The 19,031-nt window shown below is 43.1% G+C and overlaps 1 protein-coding gene across 2 annotated transcripts in view; it reads right to left on the reverse strand.

The window, feature by feature from the left end:
* The window catches only part of CPLX2 (complexin 2), a 123,479-nt gene that overhangs the window by 100,743 nt on the left and 3,705 nt on the right, over positions 1-19,031 (reverse strand). The window contains exon 2 of one of the 2 annotated variants that reach the window (XM_081185000.1): positions 12,990-13,083. The exons of the other annotated variant lie outside the window; for it this stretch is intronic. The gene's annotated coding sequence lies outside the window, so the exon portion shown is untranslated. The remainder of the gene's footprint in view (positions 1-12,989; positions 13,084-19,031) is intronic. 2 annotated transcript variants of the gene reach the window in all.

Below are 19,031 nucleotides of genomic sequence, written 5' to 3' on the forward strand. Positions count from 1 at the left end.
CCAAGGGACAAATTGATGATATCCCCCAGGGGGCCCCGCACCTCGTCTGGACACGCTCTAATCAGCCATGACGGGCACGGGTCAAGAGGACAGGTGGTGGGCTTTCCAGCTTGGAGGAATCTGTCCACATCGGCTGGAGATATCCGGTCAAAGTGGTCCAATACTGGACCCGAGGACAGTCGAGGGGCCTCCAGTTCCTTTATTGTATCCAAATTGGCAGGGAGGTCATGGCGGAGCAACAGGACCTTCTCCGCAAAAAAGCTCGCAAATGCCTCACAGCTGTGTGTCAGATTGTTATTTAAATTTGGCTGTCCTTCAAGGGACGTTAAAGACCGAATTATACTAAATAATTGCGCCGGGCGAGAGCTAGCGGATGCAATGGAGGCCGAGAAGTAAGACTTCTTAGCAGCCTTCACTGCCATCTCATAGGTTTTCATAAAAACCCTATAAGATGTTCTTGAGGCTCCGTCACGGGCACCCCGCCATACTCGCTCTAGCCGTCTGAGGTCCCGCTTCATTTTCCGAAGCTCCTCGGTAAACCAGGGAGCCCGGTTTCTGCAATCTGAATTTTAGAAACAATCTGAATTTTAGAAACAATCTGAATTTTAGAAGACATCTGAAGGCAGCCCTGTATCAGGAAGTTTTTAATGTTTGATATTTTAGTATGTTCTGATATATGCTGTGAGCCACCCAGAGTGGCTGGGGAAACCCAGCAAGTTGGGTGGGGTATAAATAATAAAATTACTACTACTACTACTACTACTACTACTATTATCATCATCTGGACTGGGACAGCTCCACCAAATTTTAATCAAAGTATGGTGAAAAGTGAGCCCATACTTTTACACAGAAGGGAAAGAATATTGTTTGAAGGTTGAAGGAAACAGACTATGAAATATGTATGCTATATGTATATATATTTATGGGCATTTAATAGTATTCTTGAATGCATCTGTTCCATGAATCTATTATCAGGTGGCATCAACTTTACTACAAAATACAACTTGCCATGAGCTGGAGAAGGTACACATCTGGGCCCTCATCCTCTGTTTGGAGAAAACCCTTAAAAATGAATAAACCAGCTATCCTTGCTCTAGAATAACATATACATTCAACAATATGGTAAAGTTCTTTCTCTGAAAAAGAAACATAAAGTGTGTGCAAGCCTTTTGCCCATCAGTCACTAGGCATCAATATGCCCTTCCTATTTTGGACAAGACAGAAATGTCATGTCACTGAATTTCCTCACCCACATCCCATTGACATACAGTATGAGGAAGACAGGCATCAGCAAAATCTAAGAGCTACTATGGTAGAACGAGATCAGTGCTTCTAGTGGTGATTAGCAACAGTTGCTGTATATCAAGCAATAAATAAGCAACTCTTGATGGGATCATTCCTCTGGGAACTGGCCACCAGGGCAATGAAGTTCAAGGACTAATTACATATTGCATGCAAAGTACTTTCTTTTGTTTTGAAAAGTATCTGCATTTCATCTACTAGGTGGGCTCAACTTCGCAAATTTATTTTAAACACTGCAGTTTTCAAAATGCAGCAAATACACAAAAAAGCACAACATGCTTGGGACAAACAAACAGATCTCATGCATTTTGGTAGCATAATGCAGCATGGTCTGGGTGACCTCCAGGATTGTGCAAGCAGATTTTCCCTTCCTCGTCTCTCCTGCAGCCCCATTTGCCTCCCAAATCTGCTCCAGAGGACCTGTCAAACTTCTAAAGTCATTTGGGGTGTGTGTGGGAGGCTGCAGGGGAAAGGAAAGCAAGACTAAGTCCCATTACATGAGTCTGTTTCACTAGCGGATGGGCACAATTGGACCCTAGGGCTTTGATTGCTCATGGACTTATTTTCTTGCTTAAACTGATTTTAAGTAGGCTTTTAAAAATATATAATGAAAGAAATGGATAGTGTCTGTTTATGTGGTAAAACTGGTCAAAGAAAGAAGAACAATGTATTCTACAAAGTGGCAAAGAAATGTTTAACCACCTGCTCACAGTGCTCCTGTTTGCTCAGGCGAACATACCTAGTTCAGCACAGACAGCTGCTAAAGTGTGCACTGCCCAGAGCAAAACAATCCATTCTACAAAATCCATGAGAAGAGAATCTTAGGCAGGAAGAGTGTAGCTCCACAAGCACAGGTTAATAAGCAGTTTACTGTATTCCTGGCAAAGTACCCTTTCAGCTTCTTAACACCACTGCTCTTAAGTGGCTAGTCTTGAGAACGAAGTTGCCGCTGCAGGTTGTGGCAGTGCACTTCATGCTATGGCTGTCTAAAAAAAGAAAAAGACATGTGTGTGTGTCAAGATTTGAAAGACTCCTAAATCCCAAGATGAAATGAGGTGTCTCAGAGGGATTTGGGATGTGTCCAAGGCAAAATGGGATCTGTACAAGATGTTATGAGCTGAAGCAAGGACCCTTTGAAGCCCTTCTTAGTGTCTTGGCAATCCAGGCATCATAAAATGCTGCAGACAAGGGCCCACTAAAAGCAGAAGTCTCTAAACTTGCCATAAAAGGAATAATGATAGGGTGGAGTGATGGGGTAAGGTAGAACAAGCACCAGAGTTGGGAGACAGTGGAGGGAAAATTTCATTATGACTGGTTTGTCAGAGGTAAAACGTTTAATCAGGGGGAATACGCACGAGTCACAAGAAACTCAGAAGAGTGTATAGAGGATGCCTAAGTCACTTATGGGGACGTGGGTGGCGCGGTGGGTTAAACCAGAGAGCCTAGGGCTTGTCGATCAGAAGGTCGGCGGTTTGAAACCCCACGACGGGGTGAGCTCCCGTCGCTCGGTCCCAGCTCCTGCCAACCTAGCAGTTCGAAAGCACGTCAAAGTGCAAGTAGATAAATAGGTGCTGCTTCAGCAGGAAGATAAATGGTGTTTCCATGTGCTGCTCTGGTTCACCAGAAGCGGCTTAGTCATGCTGGCCACATGACCCGGAAGCTGTACGCCGGCTCCCTCGGCCAGTAGAGCGAGATGAGCGCCGCAACCCCAGAGTTGTCCGAGACTGGACCTAACGGTCAGGGGGTCCCTTTACCTTTAAGTCACTTATACTTTCTCTTTCAACTCATTGGGATAAAGTGTGAACTGGGTCTCAGAATGCAAAGCTGGCTGCAACTTCTTGACTTGGGGTGTGTATTCTACAAATGAGCGCAAGGATTTCCACTTGAACAATATGAATTCCCCCCTCCCACCTGTATCCTTTTTGCTCCAGAGGATTGGGGGAACCCCTAGGACAGATTTAGGGGGCTTGCAGGGGTAGGAGAGGGGGAGAACATCCCCTTATGCAAGCAGAAATCGTTGCACTGATGGAATGATTGCCTTAGCGCTACACTGGATTCCCACCCTTGTAGCCACATCCACATGATATGTTTAAAGCACATATTTATACCACACGGCTTCTCGCAAAGAATCCTGGGAATTGCAGTTTACCCACCACAGAACTACAATTCCCAGCATTCTTAACAAACTAAAGTTCCCAGTATACTTTGGGGAAAGCTTTTAGTGTGGATGTGACTGAAGGCACATAATATTCTCAATTGCTATTAAGAATAAGAGTAATTTATTGTCTGTTAAATTGTTAACAGGCCTGTGTGGCATGGACAAAGCACTTCTTTTTTTGGAAAAGAGCAGCAGCAGATGGCAGCATCCTGAGCTGGCTTTCAACGCCAGGATCCTAGTATTGATGCACATATTCCCAAAGTGCCATTCACATCCGGACAGTGGTTTGTAAACTGTTGCTTTTGACAAAATCTTGACATTGTTTTGTCTGATTCTTGCTCAGGAAAGGGAAGCTGGGGAAAGAGGATGTTCACCAGTTGCCAAGAAAGCAGGTGGACAGAGGCCACACACTCAAGACTGGAAGGTTTGGCAAAAGTGCTAGCTTGATTCCAGATTAGAGCATTGATCAAGATTCTTCCAGCAGCTATGTTTCAGTCTTAGCAGGTGATTCATCAGAGGCACACTGAGAGAAGCAGAGTAAGGGAAGCAGCGGCAGCAACATAATTGACTCTAATAGAGATTTTCTGGAGTGACATCACAGCTTGAGCCTGGCCTGAGGTATGTTTGGAGAAGGCACCGTTTCTGTCAGATGCCTGTGGAGCCCATTAGTCATAGCTGCCTGTCCCTGGATGCTTTGGAAGCTGTGTGGCAGCTGTGAGGCACATGGGCCATTTTTCTTGGGCAAACACCTTCTTCCAGCTGCTACTACTGGCATTTAAATGCTGGACTGGGCTAGAAAGCAGGAAGGATGGGACCAGAACGGCCTCTTCCTGAAGGGCAAGTTTATGTGCAGAAGTAACTAGGGAGAGAGGATCAGTCAAAAGGTCTGAGCAGCAGTAAATATAATACATGTTGGGGGGGTCTCTTCAGCTTCCAAGACATGTCACACAGACAAAATCAGTGACCCCAATATCTCTTACAATGGAAAACTGTCTGTGGGTGTTCATCTAATTTCATCTGAAGTGGCCGGGAGGGGTTTTTTTTAATCATACCTTTGCAGCAAAGATGCCTGCACTTGGACTGCTTTGGACGGCATCAAAACTGCATCAGCAACTCTTCCACATAACCACAGGGTTCCCGAGTTAACAAAGCAGGATGACCCGCACCTCGGGGTTGTTGTACGGTACTCTGGGTTCATCCACACTTGTGCAGTCCTGTGCCTACAAAGCATGGGTCTGAGAGTTTTTCCATTTGCCCTGCCACTTCCCCCAGGAAATCCCACTCACTAGTATGGAATTGGAGCAAATGTCAGTCCATGGAAAACTTGATTGATGTTTGTTCCAATTCAGCAGCAAAGAGTGGGTTTCCCTGGAGGGAAGCAGCAGGCCAAGAGGGCTGAGCCCTCTGTCACAGCTTTAGTCACCCACCTCCCCAAATCCCTGAGAGGTAAAACAACAGCTGCATGCCTTGTATGAGGCTGCCTACTGCACTATTTGAATTACTGGGCAAAATATGCAAATAGTAAAAAAAGAGAGCACATTCTTTGAGACAGCAGAATGTGCTTGCTGCTTACAAGATGCAGAAATCAAGGCAAACACCTCATTTTCAGTGCCTGTGCTTTATGGTGCATGGGTGAATCTGCAAGCGCCTTAACTTGAAGGGGTTGTTTTGATCCTAGATTAAATGTAAATGCATATAATCCTAAACCAAGGAGTACAAAACAAGAGAATGAAATGTAACAATATGTCTAAAGCAGCCAAATAGAAGACATTATATGTGAACAATGCTGCAAAGCCACAAACCCACACTCACAGGAAGATCTGCACTACATACATTGATACCTGTGAAGATCCTGTGCTGTGTGCTACCCTACTTTCTTTGGGCAAACCTTCCCCGTTATCATCCGTCCTGTCCACAGTAGGCAACTGTCAAAACCATGGGGTTTGCCAGAAACTGAAAACCTCATGCAGTTCAGAGGCATCCTGAACCAATGCATGTGTGCTCAGTAGTCAGTCCTACTGTGTTTCATGACACATTCCCTAGTAAGTGTGCATAGGACTGCAGCCTAAGGATGGCAGTGTTTCATCATACTCTTAAAAACCTATGCATCTGGATCATAAACCCTTGCGTGCACTGATCTGAAGTGACTAGATAGGATGGCTCCCCATTGGAAGCTGTTAAGGAGAGGCTGGATGGCCACCTATCGCAAATGCTACAGAAGTGGGCTTTGCGCATTGGCAGGGGTTGGACTGGATGACCTTTGGAGTTCTTTCCCAACTCTTATGAAACTAAGAATGGTGGAACCCTGGCAGGGCTGGGCAGCCCATGTTCACACTGTAGTTTCCATGCCTGCAAATAATTTCCAGATTGGAACAAACGAACCTCAAAAAATGTTTGGGTGCAAACTTTCCCTCCCATATTCCCCTTTTTAATGCTCAAAGAAGAAGAACTTTAGTGAGGAATCAAAGCCCAATGGCAGAACTGGGTTATGGGTTCAACCTTGGTGTCTGCAGGGACAGGCAATGGAAAAGCCCTTCTCCACCTGAGATGCTGGACAGCACCTGCCAGGCAGAGTAGACGATGCTGAGCCAAATGGATAAAAAGTCTTACTTGTATATAGTAGCTTCCCATGTCCTTATTTCTTTTTTTAAACTGCTTTACTAAATGTGCAGAAAACTCATAAATATACATATAAATAAGATGGCAAGGATCCTACAAGGTCACTCAGTGGGCAGCCCCCTTGAACATTAAGATGGGATTAATTATATCCAATGTGTGTGTGTGTGTGTGTTTTTAAAAAAATGTCTGTGATCTATTATTAAAAACTTCCACTGGTAGGAAATCCACGGCCTCCGTTGCTAAGTTGGTTCTCTGATGAATTGCTCATGTGGTGGGAACATTATAATGGCTGCAGTTCTAAAAGGTTTCAATCTTGCTGTTCTAATTCTCTAGTTTGCTTTAAAAAAAAAACAGGAAGAAGAAAAAGAAGTGGTGTAAAGTAACAATAACCTCTGGAAGATCACTTAGTGAAATGGTGCTTTTAAAGACCTCGAGGGCAAGGCCCAGCTAGTGATGGAGGCTGTTGGGAAACACAGCAGAAGAGGAATTGTATTGGGCTGTTTTTGCAGTATAACCTCAGGGCAAGCTGTGCAGGCGTGGCACATTAGGGGTGGGGATGGATCCTGGTGCCACTTCCAAAAGGCTGCTGCTGGTGGTGCCAAAGGCAACTGAGATCAGAATCAAGCTCACTGCCTTCATGTTTAAATATTAAACCAGCAAAGCACAGTCATTTGTCTCTGTTCTTTAATTTTTAAACTTGGTGAATTTTGTGTTGGTGCACAACTGACAGGGGCTGAGTAGGTGCAGAATCCACCCCCCCCCCGTGCAGGAACAGCCTGGGAGTGTCATATGTGAGGGAATAAAGATGGGGTAAGTCTATTCAGTAGATTAAAAACAAATGAGTCCCTCTTCCAATAGTAGGAACACTTCCAGGCTGCTTCTTTTCTCAGGTAGGGTTAAATCAAATATTGGCAAATTCAGGTTGTGCAATTACAGCTGATGGTGAGGTCTTGCACAACAAACCTTCTCCCCCACCCCCAAAAACTGACTTTTTGTGGTAAGGAAAGTGATGGGAAAGGCAATGGAAAGTGTGGTAATAATACTTGGTTGTTGCAACTGTCACCAAACCTCCACACAAACAAATCAGAACGAATGCTCAATAAACAGGTTATTTGGAAGCATCCTAAGATGGCCTTAAGGTGCTGTAGTAATTTAAATTTCTTTGACTTCTCCAAAAGCTGCTCACAGGCAAAGAATGAAAAAAAAGGAGGGTGTCAGTTTTCTGCACTAAGTTGGGAAAACTTTGGTCCTTCCAGTGTTGTTGGACTGCAACTGCTGTAATTCCTTTCTATTGATTGTAATGGCTGCACTGATGGGAGCTGTAGTTCAACGCATCTAGAGGATCAGAGGCTTCCCCATTCCCAATCTATTGCCTGTACTACATGCGTGCTCTTTCTTCAACCAACCACTCCTACTTGGGTTTTCACTTCAGCATTCCTCTGAAGGTCTGAACAATGCTAACTAAACAATCTTCTGCCCATAGGCACTTTCCCCCCTCAAGAACAGAAATTTCATTCTAAGAAACCCTTAGCACTCTATAGGTCTCTCAGCATGATCAAGCTCCTTATCATTTTAGGCAAATAAATCAGTAGCTACTTTGCCAGTGTGCAATTGAAATGATTCCTAAAATACATTGAGATGTATTTGTACATATCCATCTCTCTCACCCATGCTTCATCCTACTTCTCCTTTGCCCGTCATGTCTAAATTTACAATGTAAGCTCCTCAGGGCAGAGATCTGTCAATTGCGCTTCTGTTGCTCTGTCAAGGGCTGCCATGCACATTCATTACATAAATAAATAACAACGGTTTTTTCCTCATTTGTAGCATACTGTCCGCTTGTCTTCCCTTGAGGCTATGCTTTTTTATTGTGGAGCAAATATGTTTTCCCAGCACTCAAAACAATATTTTGTCACTGGGAAAAATGAGTTTCTTCTTCACACAGATAGCATACATCCATTTCCCTTAGAGCTGCCATACAGCATGTGGTTGTGAAACTGTCACAGCCCCCTAATGAATATGGCTTTCAACTTGACTAGTGAGAAGCTCCACAACTATCCCCGTTATGACCATATTTTTGATCCTCTATTTTTTTTAAAAGTATCTGACAGTTATGTGTTTTCTTGTATTACAGCTCCAGCAGGTGAGTGTACGTCTAATCTTTCTTCTTTTTTAAGATACTGATGGTCAGCAATGGGATCCTCATCACCCAGTGACTCTCCAAAAGATCACAGGCTTGTTCGAACCAGAGAAACTATACTTAGGCATTGGGGACATGATGGGAAATTGGTTCCTCTTTAGTTAGAAGCAGTACAGTAGAGTAGAGATGGGCCAAGACAAAGTGCCACCATTCAGAAAGAAACTCAACAAATAAGATAAGCACAGCAGAGCAGAGGTATCTGAGGGTGAAGGTCTTGCTCGTGGTCCCTATCAGTAGAAGGTAGCATGAAGAACAACGACTTGAGACAAGTCCCCCCCCCCATCCCAGGTTTCCAATTTCAGGCCAGAAATACTAACCATGATGACTGTATATTACCCCTAACATCAGATACGGTATACCTCAAAATACCAGAATGCCATCTCAGTGGCGGTACCTGAGATATGACCCTCCCTTTCAAGGGAAACCAGGCAGTCAGTGGCATTCAGGAAATGTAGCAATATTTTATTTTTCCAGGGTTTGGGGCTTTTACAAAGTTTTCACACTCTGGTTTAAACTGCTGTCTGCAACATGTTAAGAGCTTTGTTGTTGTTGTTTAAAAATGTAATTTTATTATTGTGAGCTGGAGGAAGGGAAAGCTATACATTTGAAATAATAAAAAATAGCTATGGAAAGCTTTAGCCCCCCCCCCCCAATCTGTCTACTGTCACTTTAAAGCTGTCCTCAAGCTGTTGATGGCCACCATATATTTTGGCTATGTGAGGTGAGAAGAAGTACTTCCTTATTACTTTAACAATTAAAAGCACAATCCTAAGACCTAAAGAGTGGGACACTGATGGCACTGTGGTCTAAACCACAGAGCCCAGGGCTTGCCGATCAGAAGGTTGGCGGTTCGAATCCCCGCGACGGGGTGAGCTCCCGCTGCTTGGTCCCTGCTCTTGCCAACCTAGCAGTTTGAAAGCATGTCAAAGTGCAAGTAGATAAATAGGCACCGCTCCGGTGGGAAGGTAAATGGCATTTCTGTGTGCTGCTCTGGTTCGCCTGAAGCAGCTTAGTCATGCTGGCCACATGACCTGGAAGCTGTATGCTGGCTCCCTCGGCCAGTAAAGTGAGATGAGCGCCACAATCCCAAAGTTGTCCGCGACTGGACCTAATGGTCAGCGGTCCCTTTACCTTTAAGACCTAAAGAGTTCCATGGAGCTGACTCCTACTGAGTGTGAATAAGCTTGCAGCAATTCTATGAAAACTGACCTATGCATAGGCCTCATCAAATACAGTGCAACTGATGTCTGAGGACTGTGCTATAAGAGCCACTGCACAACACGCGGTGCACACGCACACGCACACACATTGCTTAGCCTGAGTAATGTAATGTCGGAGCTGTAAACTAATGCAAGATCCCATCTCTTCTGTGCAAAGAAAAATGGCAAGTTGCACTGAGCAGGGGTTGTGCTGGTGTCTTGCTTCAGTTGTCACTGTTATCTCATCAGAAGTGACTCAGAGTTCCTTTCCCTTTTCTTTCTCTCCACTTCAGAAAGCTTAAACAATTTTGCTGTCAAAAATAAATAAATATCTCTGTCTTTTAAGGCTGTACAGGGATGTAAAGTAGCAGAACTGTACATTGTACATCCTACCATATTGTATTATGAGGGCCTTGTGGGAGTATTGTGCAGGATCAACAATGCACTTGGGGCATATAGAGATACCACAATAACAGAACGTGCATTATGAGATGCATGTATTATCTCCAGCTCTGACAAACGTCTTAGGATCAATACAATAAAATGAGTTGTTTCAGTCAGGTTTTTTTTTAAAATGTGGAATTGAATTTGGAGCTGTCTTCTGAAAGAAAGGTGGTCTATGTGTATGTGAGTGGCTCTGCCATAAATAATCTGATTGATATATAGGGTTAGATTAAATTCATGGGGGTGGGGGCTATCAACAGCTACCAGCTGTGATTGCTCTGCCTTCATGGTTAGAGGCAGTGGTGCTTCTGAGGACCAGTTTCTAGAAACCACAAGAGGGGAGAGTACCCTTCTTTGTCTGAATCCTGCTTACAGGTTTCCCACAGGTATCTGATTGGCAACTGTGTGAACAGGCTGCTGTGCTGGATGGGCCATAGGCCTGATCCTGCAGGCTCTAGTTCCTTTGTCTATAAGGACTTTCCCATCCACAAAGGCCATATGGTTACGATCATATTGCAAATAATACGCTATCTGGCTGTGTAACTTAGTCAAAATAACATTCTACCTTTAGTAGATGTACATCTAGCATTTTAACTGTCTACTCACAGGGCAAACTTGTACTCAGTGCAGATTTACTCAGAAGTAACGTACCTTGGTTGATGAATGCCTTGCAACTTGAATGTTTTGGCTGCCAAACGCCACAAACCCAGAAGTGAGTGTTCTGGTTTGCAAACGTTCTTTGGGACCCCAACATCCGACACGGCTTCCGAAGCTTCCAATTGGCTGCAGGAGCTTCCTGCAGCCAATCAGAAACCGTGCCTTGGTTTCCAAATGTTTCAGAAGTTGAACAGACTTCCAGAACAGTTTCTGTTCGACTTCCGAGGTACCACTGTATGAAGATTAGTTTGTATTAAGCAGGTTCAAAACTGCAACATTAGTTGGTCTCATAGTCAAACTTAAGACAACCAATTGAGCAGAAACCTTCAAATAACGGCCAGTATCTTAAGGTTTCACTACTCTCACTAGGAAGAATAAATTGAAGTGGGCCCATGTGCTATGCCATGGCAATTAAGTCTTGCATACAGTTTTTGAAGGAACAAATATTCACACCATATGCTACGTGCCACTTTGGTATGCTACGTGCAGAGGGGCATATAACTCTTATTATAAGTAAGTAAGTAAATAAATAAATCTGACAAAAGCATGCCATGCAAAAATGCATCTCCAGTTAAAAGGACGTGAAGCAGCCTGTGCTGAGAAAGTCCCCTGCCAAAGGCTCTGGAGAGTTGCTGCTGTTTATTTTATTCCTCTACAACCCAACTCCACTTGACAATAAAACAGAAAAAAGAACTATAATACAACTAAATAAATCAGTATAAAAAGTACATAGAAGCTAAAATAAATGATGCATAACACAGACCATATAACAGTATTAAAGCTGAAGAAACAAATGTGCAATAATTAAAACCAAAGAAACAAAGTAGACAAATTGGGCTTGGGAAAAAAGATTTCAGTGGATGTTGAAAGTATAACAGGGTTGGGTCTTGTTTCATTTCTAATGGAAGAGAATTCTAGAGAACTGGCACCACAGCTCTAAAAGCAGGTTCCCAAATCACAGTGTGCATTACCATAGGGATGTGTGTCACATTAAAACAAATATTGGACTCCATGGGGAAATCCCTCATGGGCCTGGAATAAGACAACTACTTAAGTGAGAGCATTGATCAGGGATGTGGAGTATGTGGCCCTCTAGGTGTTACTGGACAACATTTCCCAGCATCTCTGACAACTGGCATCCTTGGAAACTACTTAAAACTGAAACCAGTTTTAGTCAGACAGGTCACTAGATGTGAATAATTCCAAGGAAACAGAATGGAATGCTGCTCGCTAGTTCTAGCTACCCTAAAGGGCAGACTATTCTTATTCTTACTATTCTTACTATTCTTATTATTCTTATAATTTGTACAGACTGAACAAAGCCCTAAGTCTCTGTGTCATGCATTATTAAATACCCATACAACCACCCTTCCCAGCTGAGTAGTTTGCTGCACCAGAGATGGGAGTTTCTGAACTACCTGAAGGCCTCAGCCTGAAGGGGAGCTTCTTTTCAAACGTTTGAGCCTTTTTCTCCCTATTCATCTTGCAGTTCCTGCAAATGGGTCCAAATTCCATTCTCCGCTAGAGATCTGTAATGCATTTGGCCTCAATGCTATCACGAGCACCATAGGTCCCTTTGGCCTATCCTTACACAGCTGGTCTTTATCCACATCCTTAATATCATATATAAATGCACATGTACAGTGACTCCAGCCCATAAATATTTATGGCAAAGGAAATGCAATGCACTATGTGGAGGAGTTGGGTAAAAGGAGCTGTGTGAAGAATGCCAGGTGTCACTTAAGTTTCCTCTTCCCCTGTCAGACAAAGGAAGCACTTATGAGACCCCAAACTAAAGACAGTGATTTTCCCTGTAGCTATCTAGAAATCAGCACAAAAAGCACCAGTATCAGGCTTCGAAGAAAACCAACTAACTTACACACACTATCCTAAGAAAGTGAATAACTGATAAAAGGCACCGTCTTAATTTCTCTACGTTTTGATATTTTTACAAGGACATATTTGTATAACAGTCACATGATATAGGCAGTCGCATTTTCAGTCCTGTTCCCAATGATCCCCCTAACATGAAATCTTTTCCACAACTGCCATACACTGGGTTGACATCTTCATTGAACGGTGCTAATATTCAGTAGAATAGTATCAAGGCAACAACTTGAAAACAAGTTAAGTTACAAAGTGAAAAAAGGACAATAACTGAAACATTATAATGGAGTCAGCCTGTGAAAATGCTCTCACTCCCATACCAAAAACCATAATTGCAGAGGATTAACATGGCCTTTTTGTATCAATTTTAAAACACTTATTTAGTTGTTTATGCACTCTTTTAAAAAAAACTATTTTGAGTTTTTATTGTATACCTGTAAATCACATTGAGATGTATGCAAAAGGTGATTCATACAACAAATAAATATATAAGCAGCAACTTGGAACCAGAAGAGAAATGCACCTACCTTGATGTTGTTCTGCAGGCAAGTGCTCCTTCAGGTAACTAAAACCAGGGCTCCTCAGTCAGGCAGTGCATGTCAAAGGCAGCACAGACCCTAGAAAGGCATGTAGATGAAGAGAGGACAAGATAAGGAGAGCTTGGTCTTGCACTCCTGCTCTTCCTTTTGGTGCTACTCCTGGCCTAGCTCAGTGGATCTTAGCTAGCAGAACCATCACCTGTACTATAGCAGCAGCAACAGTTTATAACTTACACGATGAGCCGGAACTTCCATTATAAGAGGCAACAGCCACAACAGAAGACTAGAAAGCACATCACATGCACTTCTGCTTAGCAATGACTCCCTTAGGACACCATCTCATTATTCTCCAAATGCGGTTCCCTCTCCAGAATCTCTGGTTCAGCCATCTATTCAGCGCCAAATGAGACATCACGTGAGAGATCCATGATTAATCTCCTGACATATTTATTATGACTCTAAAGCAGTCGTGGTGAACTTCAATTTGACTGGAGCAGTGTTGCTGGAAAGGGGGGGGGGTGATATTTGGGACCTTTCCCCTCATGTTGTTTTCCTGGTTTACATGCTCCCCACCCCATCAGCTGCTTCTTTGTCCTCCAGGAGGACAGGCACAACTGCTCTGATCCAATACAAACTACTCCCATCCTGTTTTAACAGGAAAAAAATCCAGAAATTCCAGGCATGTGTATCTTATTCTCTCAAACCATCTCCCCGCCCCCCTCGTAACAATCCAGTGTTTGTCTCTGCCTTTTATTTCTGGTTTCCATGCTTCCCCCCTAAGAGTTACTCAACCTCCATTGCAAATGGGCTTCATTCCACTTTCCTTCTGCCACGTAGATCATCCCTAGACTCCTGTCCTAGCCACTCTGACAGATTAGTCACAGAGATAGGTGTGCTATGTGGTAAGGGAAAGATAAACTAAGTTGATTCCAAATTAGTTTCCATGGTCATTTCCACATTTGTTTTAGATATCAGTTTTTTAAAAAACACATTTCCCTTTTTAATCTTCAGAATTTTCAGATGTGTATTGATTCTGCCTTCAATGTGAACACTGGGCTGTCCCAGTATTTCATGACAGCAGTGGCTACTTCACATTGGTTCCATTCCTTTCCCACAAACATTCTGGCTGGCAAGATTCCATCTCTGCTGAGAGTCCTGCTAAGTTCTCACATATGACAAATGTTGTACACTGGACTGTTCCCATAATGTTGCTGGCAAGGATCTCCCCCACCTCTGAATTGATGATCAGTGTTGTCTGCACTGACAGCACACAAATCAGGGAAGAAAAAGGGACAGAGAATGACCAGAATTAGTCCCATTAGGATGACCAGAACTGGTCCCATTAGCCAGAAAGAGATCAGCACAGATGAAGCTGGCAGAACCCTGTGAATGTGTATGAGTGTGAGGCTCTTGTGTCTCTTGACCATTACAGTCTATTCCTTTGCATGAATGTATTAACTTTCTCTAATTTATTTTAGCTACAAACTTAGGAGCTTTGAGACTATATATATATATTCATTCTGATTTGGACATTATAATACAAATGCTCTGAAACTTATAGAAGACTTGACCAAGCACCTGTTTTATGAACCCTCAGTGGGAAACACAGCCCATGTTTTCATGGAGGAGTGGACAACATGCTTTGCTCATGGAAGCTCCCAGGAGCAATCCTTGGTACCTCCAGTTAAAAGGATCACTGAAAGATCCATGCCTGAGATCCTGGAGAGTTCACCACCTGAACTGGGTGCTCATATTTATCAGGCTTCAGTGAGCTCCAGATCTTTGTCGAACTTGGTGGTTTGTATCCAGCTTAAACTTTGTCAGGCTCCACTTGGAGCTCTCCAAGGTCCTGTTTCTTGCCTGAATTCCTGTGTGCTCTTCTGGTCCCACTGATGAACTCTGCCCCTAGAATGAGCCAATTGCCTGTCTATGGGAATATGGTAATGGTTAGGAAGTCAGCAGGGAAGTCAGGGTGGGTTAGTAGGCTTAGACACGGAAGACTGAGGTTCAAATACCGGTTCAATCATGAAGTTCGCTGGGTGATACGGCAAATGAGAATAATTTCATACAGACTGAAGAAGTTACAAAACTGCTGATCTCTGGTGTAAGTCCTATAATTATCAGTTAAAAAGGTAAAGGTACCCCTGTCTGTTAGGTCCAGTCACAGACGACTCTGGGGTTGCAGTGCTCATCTTGCTCTATAGGCTGAGGGAGCCGGCGTTTGTCCGCAGACAGCTTCTGGGTCATGTTTCCAGCATGACAAAGCCGCTTCTGGCGAACCAGAGCAGCGCACAGAAACACCTTTTACCTTCCCGCCGGAGCGGTACCTATTGATCTACATGCACTTTGACGTGCTTTTGAACTGTTAGGTGGGCAGGAGCTGGGACTGAACAAAAGGAGCTCACCCCGTCATGGGGATTCGAACCGCTGACCTTCTGATTGGCAAGGCCTAGGCTCTGTAGTTTAGACCACAGCGCAACCCATGTTAGTTAGTTATATATCAGTTAGTTGTATACAAAAAAGAGACTTTAGTGGGACCCTAGACACTAACACAATTATTCTGGCTAACCTTTCACAAACCAAAGTCACCTCCATCAGATTACAAACATCAACAACAAAACAATGCGTTCCCAAAGGACAAGATTTATGTGTATCACACCCTGCCTCAGTTGAGCAGACTTTAACATGCTATTCAGCCTTATGATTCTACAAGACTATGGAACTGAAGGTACCTATACTATCTTTTTTATTGCTACATCTTTTAGGATCATAGTTTTCCACACAGTTTAATCTGTGGAATTATTTGCTAGGAATGTTGTGGAAGTAAAGAATAAAACTGGCTTTAACAGTGTATTAGATTTATTTTTTTTAATAGACAGAGTCAATCCAGTAATGGCGTCAAGCCAAGTTGGTCAGGGAATACAATCTCATTATCAAGATGTTCCTCTCCTTGGCAGAAGCTGTGAGTAAATGACAGAAAATGGATCATTCAATAACGACCCCAGTGCCTTTTACGTTTCCCCTCATGCACCTAGTTTTAGCCACTGTCAGAAACTATTTTGGCTACCTGTACTTTGTTTTGACCTTGAAAGACAATTTTTGGAGGCTATTTTATCCAGATGCCAAGCACTGGATTCAGCAAACCAACTACATGGAAACACAAACAGGCAGGGACTCCAAATCCAACTAAACTTCACAATCCATTGTGGGATTTAAATCTGCTGGTCAAACACAGAATCTTCTAAGGAAAAAAGAATAATTGCTGCAATTGCACTAGTTACAATGTATGCATGCCTGGATCCCCATGTAGAGTCACCAGTTCTTAAAATTGGAATGTCTATCTGATTCTGGCCAGGTTGTGAGCATGCAGAAGACCCTGCACATGCATGGAAGTAGCTCACAGTTGAATGTTTGATCTGGCTCCACTGAAAACCACTGTGCTGGATGGCGGCATCTGTGGAGTATGATATGTGAAGCCTCATTCACACCTGGCAACTCATAACTTCATATATCTTGCAGTTCTCAAGTCAGCAACATATGCATGTGTGAATCAGCTCCAAGCCTAATGAAAGTGAACTGTGGGACTAATCTGGAACCAGATCCTTCTTATTTTATGTATTCGATTACTGCGTTTCACAACCTAAACCACTCGAAGTATAAAACTGGAGTTTATATAAATCACCCTTGCCAGAAGGAAGCCGGATCTTCTCTGCAACCACATTAGTCTGGTGCTATGATAAGGTTTAACAGGGTTTCCTCATGCAAGTTCATTTTTCACCCCCAAACAAGCCATCTTTTCTGAAAGGTGATGCATGGAGGGTTCAGGAACCTGTAGACAGACAGCTCAAGGGAGAAACAGGATAAAGAGGCTTATCTGCTTCTCCACAAACAACTTCACTTGCACTAAAACAGTGATGGCCAAACTTGGCCCTCCAGCTGTTTTGGGACTACAACTCCCGTCATCCCTAGCTAACAGGACCAGTGGTCAGGGATGATGGGAATTGTAGTCCCAAAACAGCTAGAGGGCCAAGTTTGGCCATCACTGCACTAAAAGGTAAGAAGAATCAGCAGAAACCACAGTATCAGGTACAGCCCTTCTCTGCTACCTATAGCAACCTTCTTCCACACACAAAGCTTGAATATTCCAGAGTAGATCCCAATCTACCTTCTGCCCACAACAGATCCAGCCAATCTGAAGCAGTTAATAGTGACATTTTATACACATTGACTCGGAAGCAAGTCTTATTGAGTTCAGTAAGATTTGTTCCCAGGAAAGCCCAAGTAACACTGAAGGCAACAGAGGAAGGTAAGCATACACATATTTATTTCTCACGGAGACAACTCTACGCAAAAATGCTTATTTTCTGTTGGATTGTGTCCGAAGATTTTATTGTATATGGGTCAATATTTTTTAAAACAAGCAAACAACATATGGGCTAGTGAGTGCAGAAAGTAATGATAGGAGAACCAAGAAATCTGGATTCCCCCCCCCCCCATCACTGATCTGGCTGTGTCTCTCCAAACAATGATCTTGGCCTTGCTTATATTCTGCTCTCAGGACTGTCCAGGGCAAGATGTGTGGCTCTTTCTTACTATGTGTGTTTACTGCTCATCTCACAGGGGATTCTAGGTGCTACTGTAACACAACCAATGCAATAATGATCTCCTTTTCTCATGTAAAAAAAATAAATCTATGAAAATCCTGTTGGGCCTGTTTAGCTATCTCGAGTACAAACTGCTCCAAATAAAACACTAGGAAGGGTTAAGGTGTGAACTCAATTTCTCATCTACCTCTCCAAGGTGTTAATAGCTATGTCTAGCTGGGATGATTTCAATACTAATGCTGGTGCACACAGCAGTTGGAAGAAAGAAACCCCCAGCTGCATTCAAAGGAGTTTCAAAGCTCCATCTTTATATGTAGAGTTTTCTCTTTTGTGATGCTTCTGGATTCTTCTGAACAGGAAATAATGGTGCTACCAGTATCCCAGAAATGGTACAAGGGTGATGATGCAAGCTTTCTAACACAGGGATGTAGCCCCCAGGTGCTGTTGGACCATAACTGGCCATGTTGGTTGGAGCTGATGTGAGCTGGCATTCAATAACATTTGGAGGGTTACAAGGTGCCCTGCCCTGCCCTAACACCCGATTAGTGGAGAGTGACTTCTGGCAGAATTTTTGTGTGCTTCCCCATCTCCAGGCATAAATCTTATTCCCCAAGCAGAAGCTTTGAGCCATCTTACAAACCATGGCTGGTTTTCGTTGTTCACTATGGAACACCGGCTTTTAAAACTTTGTTCCAGGAAATGCTGGGGTTCTTTGGAAGCTCAGCAAGTGGGGCTGGCACACGATTAAAGAAATCTTAGCCCAGATATTTGAAAGTAGGTAAAACAATAGCTCTGAAACAAGACACATACTTTGTTTTAATGATGTATGTGTTCTAGCAGGTAGCCTTTTTAGGAGAAACATTGTCTCTTGTGTGAAAGAAAGGAATGCCTCCTTCAAGACATAACTTGCCACCTGTAGTTTTAATAAGCTTTGGTTGTATCCGTAACAACTTTTTTATTTTAAAAATATGCTGCCTGGTTTATTGGAGGACACTGATTTAATTAATTAAAATGGTTTTCCATCCATTAATCTTAACAGATAGATTAAACATTGCACCCTATCATAGTTGAGAAGATCAGTAAAGATGGAAAAGCTTCCCTAAATTGCAACATGACTCTGATACCAACCTTAAGCTGCAGTTCTCACAGCCAGAGAAGAATACTAGATGTGTTAAGTGTTGTAGTCCTGAGAGGACAAAAATGAGGTTCACTGCATTTGGCTGGTGCTCTGTGAGAACTGACTGTGTACATTAAATCTTGGTCTAAATCAAAGTAGAAGCATCTTACAGCAAATCCTTGGCAGTCAAGTCAATGAGGATGAAATGATAAACTGAAGGTACACAGTTTGAAGATCACTAATACAGAGCATATACACTTTTATGTATTTGAAATAGGTTGCTCTCCACATAATCTGTACAACAG

The sequence above is a fragment of the Podarcis bocagei genome, assembly GCF_964188305.1.
Source record: "Podarcis bocagei genome assembly, chromosome: 2".
Taxonomy (NCBI): domain Eukaryota; kingdom Metazoa; phylum Chordata; class Lepidosauria; order Squamata; family Lacertidae; genus Podarcis; species Podarcis bocagei.